General features: G+C 55.5%; 1 long non-coding RNA gene across 1 annotated transcript; it reads right to left on the reverse strand.

The window, feature by feature from the left end:
* Positions 1 to 600: 600 nt before the first annotated feature.
* LOC123255623 lies at positions 601 to 4,108 on the reverse strand. Its single transcript, XR_006506780.1, has 3 exons — positions 4,028 to 4,108; positions 3,139 to 3,297; positions 601 to 664 (listed from the first exon to the last, which is right to left on the reverse strand). It is a non-coding gene; the product is annotated as an uncharacterized LOC123255623 (long non-coding RNA).
* Between the last annotated feature and the right edge of the window lie 626 nt (positions 4,109 to 4,734).

A 4,734-nucleotide genomic window follows, 5' to 3' on the forward strand; every position in this document is an offset into this window, starting at 1 on the left:
GGAGGAGGAGGGGGAAGAAGAAGAGGAGGAGGAGGAGGAGGAGGAGGAGGAAGAGGAGAAAGAAGAGGAAGAAGAGGAGGAGGAAGAGGAAGAGGAGGAGGAGGAGGAGGAGCCTGCAGCAGCAGCAGCAACAGCCTTCCCAGCTGTCTCTGGGGATGTTGGCAAATCAAATGGGGCGGATGGAGCGCCTGGAGCTGCCCTTGGGGGTCTGCCTGACTCCAGAAGAAGGCCTGGGACAGCTTCGAGATGGGGGTGCCAAAGCCCCTAAATTTGTGTTCTGGGGGGGCCCAAAGGACGGATCTCACCACATGGGTGCTCAGAATGACGGTGTAGGCTTTAGCGGGGACCTGGCGGGCAGGGGAGGCCTCGAATGGCGTGCTCAGAGGTCCAGGGGGCTCACAATGGTGAAGTCGGAATCTTTGCTGTTGTTGCTGCTGTCGTCGTCGTCGGGGCTCGAGCTCAGGTGGCCGGAGGACACGGTGCCCGTCAGGGGGTCGGAGAACACCAGGGAGGATCGGGACAGCCTCTCGGGCTTCCCTGCCGGGCCCTTGTGAGCAGCCCGGAGAGACGCTGCCTGGCCGGACGCTCCGTTCCCGTTGCCTTCCTCGTCCTCTTTGGACACCAGGATATAGTCGTCCGAACTCGCGGGCACGCCGGACCGGCTCTGTGGAAGCAAAGCACAAGGAGCAGTTAGCCAAGAGAAGCCCGGCCGGGAGCCCCGGCGCCTCCGCCACCCCGATTCTAGGCCCCCCGAGGGCCGCGGCCTCCTTCGGGCAGCCCTTCCTACTCTGAGGGTTCGAGGGACGGGCTGAGCGTGTCGGGGTCATTCTGATTTTAGCAGCACTTATACGGTGCGTTTCCCGCCTCGTCTCCTTGGCTTCGCTGCCATCTTTTTGGTTAAACGGATGAAGCGGCCCCAAATCTCTGCATTTTAGAGCTAGAAAAGGCTGCAGAAAACTCGAGAGAACCTCATTCTAGAGAGAAGAAAAGGACGGCGACGAGGGCGAGTGACCGGCCAAAGCAGCGCGGCGAGTCCTGACGGGATCCAGACCAGAACTGGGGAAGGAATGGGCCGAGCAGGGCTGGGAGGACGATGACCAGGACACAGTCCGGCCTCTTCTCAGAACGTTTAAGTGGACAAAAATCAATCCGGAGCATGACAAAGGAAGCTGATTGTGCTGAAGTAAAGATGGAATGTCGCCCCCGTGCTAAGAATCCGGCTTAGAGGCTTAACCAGAAACGGAAGGGCACGAGCTTCCCGCGGTATTTCCAGCACAGCAGGGACGCCGATCCACGCTCTTTTCTCTTAAAATCATGGCACGTAGCGGGAAGGTTTATAGTTTTCAGCTTTCTCCCATCTGGCCCTGAGATTTCCTCCGTGGAGGAATGGCCGGCGAGGAAGGTCTCTGCCCGTGTAGACGGGCCCCAACGCGGCAGAGACGGCCACACCGTCCGTGGGAGGAGGCGCGGTGCGATGGAGGTGAAGGTCTGCCCTGGGAGGTTCAATGGGGAGGAGCTTCACGTTTGAAAATAAAACATGTAAAAACCAATTCTATTAAAATCCATCCATCGATCTATCTCCCCGGCTTGTCCGTCTATCCATCCAGGCCCCTCCAGCCTCTCCCTGCCCTGACTAACAGGTCGAGTGCATCCAGGGGAGCCCCAAAGGCCCGTCACTCCGTCCCTCCCATATCCGGCCTTTGGCCGCTTCCAGCAAGTCACAGGAAGGAAAGAAAAACCCGGCAGAACTCTTGGCAGGGAACGAAGGCTGGCCAAAGGGGAGAGAGAGAAGTTTGTCCCGGGTGGGTCCTTCCGTTCCTGTGTCATCGCCGCCTAGCATCGCCCCAACGCCGACGCTCGTCCATGCAGAGCCGTCGCTCACTGCGCCGTCCGGGCACGCTGGACGGCTCTGTCTGTGCTGCAGAGACAACGAAGGACACCAACAGGCTGGAAACAGGAAGGAGCAGCGGACAGAACCCGGGAATCCATCTGTCCATACACACTGATTGTCCATCCTCTCCCCACACACCAGAGCCACGCAGAGGGTCAGAGATGCAGAAGGAAACACAGGCCGGCCCCTGGCCGCGAGGAGTTCACCATGGCAGGGAGGAATGATGTAGAGAAACAGGAAATAATAGAGAATGACTGTGTGGCTGTCGCCGTGTCCGGATCACCAGGTGACTGTAGAAACCGCTTCAGGCCACGTGTTTATGGCGCTTCCTTCCCAAGCCGGTACCATGGCAGAGGCACCTTCCCGGTAACTTGGCCCAGTTTGATGGTCTCACGCTGCCCGAGACCCAGGAGCAGGTCGGATTCCTGCAGCTGTCAGTCTCCCGCCGTCCCCTCCCGGCACCGCAGACCCTGCTCGGCGTACGAGGCCGGCTTCCCAGGAAGCCGAAACACCCTTCAGAGGGAGAAAGAGAGCCGCGGTCGGGCCAGCTTCTTGGGGTTCTTTTCCTCAATACCTGTCGCAAACCCACCAGATGCACACAAGGAGCTTGTGCCCACCCTAAGAGGTCTCAGGAATAAAATGACCTTCGTTCACTTTTGCTCCATCCCGGGACTCCCCTGGCTCTGCACTGGCTGCCGCCCTGCTTCTTGGGACACTCCCAGCCCTCCCGGGGTCTCCCGCTGTTCCATGTCACATTCCTGGGGGTCCAGACAAGGCCGGATCCTGGTGGGTCCCTGGTCACTCCCCCACCTCTGTGGTCTGGGCTCTTCCTGCCCTTGTTCCACAGCCCACCCTGCAGGCTGGCCCGAGGCGCTCTCTGGTCTCTTCCTCCCTCCTGGGCATCCTCAGTCCTTCAAGCTGTGATTTCAGGCCCAGATCCTGCGTGGGATCAGAAGTGTGTGGCGGCCTGACATCCCTCACGGGGCCGGCGGGGCAGAGACCGGACCAAACGCATATTGTGAGGAGCTCCGACACCGGAGTGCCAAGAAGGACTCGGAGAGGCTCAGCGAGCCGCGGCAACGTCTGGCGCTCTGCGTCTGGACAGGCCAAACAAGGTCTGTGTCGCGGATCCAAGGGCAGAAACAAAAAGGTGACTACTGTAAATGTTTAGTTACATCTTTATCCTCTACATCTTTGAGCCAAATCGGTGAAAGGGCACTAAGCCAACGTCAGGGAGCCTCCCGTACCTGATGGGGCGCCTGGAGGGGCTGCTTGTCCCCCTCCGCCGAGGCTTTGTTCTGACTGCTCGAACAGTAGTGGTCATCCGCTATGGTGATCTGCTCGTTCTCCTCAGCCTCCAGCTGGCTCTGGTTGAAGCGAAGGGAACCTTTGAGGATATCTTTGATCTGTTGTTGAAAGAGGAGGAAAAGAAAGGAAAACATTAAGTGAGTTTTTGTGTGTTGTTAAAACAGCAGCTCCACGTCTAGTGCATTTTAACCAGACTTGCTACGAGTCGTTTTCTTCTTAAAGCCCGTCTCCGATAAGACCAAAGAGGTCAGCATCCCTGACAGTCACGTCCTCGGAGGGCCATCCATACCTGGCCTTCATCCCACCGGACTTCGGCTTACGTGGGTGCCCCACCACGAACCCCTTTGGAGACAAGGACAAAGGCCTTTCCCAGAATTGTCTATGGACGCCCAGCATTCATTAATACGTCAAAGATCCCTTAAATTTGGGTGCAAAGGTAGCCTCTCGGCATTCGTTTTAGAAGAGCCAAATACGGGGTGAAGAGACCAAAGAGAAATCGATTCTGACATCAGGAAAAGTACTGACAGGAGAACAGGATGCCTGGCATGAAGCAGGCCTGCAAGACAAGTTTGCCGATGAGGGAGCACTAAATGTGGGGAAATGGGTCTGGGGAGAGGGTGGCACAGGCAAGGCCAGCTGGCTGGAGGAGGAGCAAGGGATGGCCGAGGGGACAACAGGTAATGGCAGCTGGCTGGAGAGGAAGGAAGGACGGAGGAAATCCTCAAGGTGAGCGACTCTTGGTGCCAGGTAGCCCAGAGCCTCCCAAGGGGCTGTAAGATGCACACGGTGGGCATGAAAACAGGAATGATTTCATTTAAAAACACGTACCTGCTTTAATCCTGCTAAAGAGACCAGTATTTCATCTTCTTTCTCCAAATTTTCCTGTAATATGACATCTTGAATATTTCCTGAAAGACAAAAAAAAAAAATTCTGTCTGATATTCAGGTTAAACTTGTGATGAATCTCATTCTGGCCTCAGAAACATGAAGGGGGAGGAAGAGGGGCAGGAGAGAGAGAATGAATCTAGTTTGTGACATGATGGGTTTACAGTGCCTTTGGGATTCGAGATGTCCAAAGGCAACTTGTGTAATTAGAAATCTTGAACCCTTGGACTTCATCTCCCACAATCCTTTTCCCTTTGTAGCATCCTTACGTAGTAAAAAAGTTTGCTGTAACCCCACCCTCTCGCTCTCTTTTCTTGTGTGTACGGCTGGGAAAAGCTGGCTTTACTCAGGCTTTTGCTTTTGTCTTTTTATTCCTTTTAATTCAAGTTATTATGAATGTTATTAAATATCATCCTTGGAGTTACTGTATATTCACTTTTAAGCTTACAAACTGGAGATGTGAGATTGGAGGTCAGCAGAAAGGTCAGGGCTAGATAGGATGATCTGAGAATCCTCAGCAGAGATGAATCCACAGGAGCCCATGAGATAGCCTCAAGGGAAGCAGTGTGAAGGGAGAAGAAAAGAGGCCCCAGAACGGAGCGGTCAGAGAGGTGCAGGGAGAACCAGAAGAGAGGGGTGAAACAGAAATC

The sequence above is a fragment of the Gracilinanus agilis genome, unplaced genomic scaffold, assembly GCF_016433145.1.
Source record: "Gracilinanus agilis isolate LMUSP501 unplaced genomic scaffold, AgileGrace unplaced_scaffold49486, whole genome shotgun sequence".
Lineage (NCBI taxonomy): Eukaryota > Metazoa > Chordata > Mammalia > Didelphimorphia > Didelphidae > Gracilinanus > Gracilinanus agilis.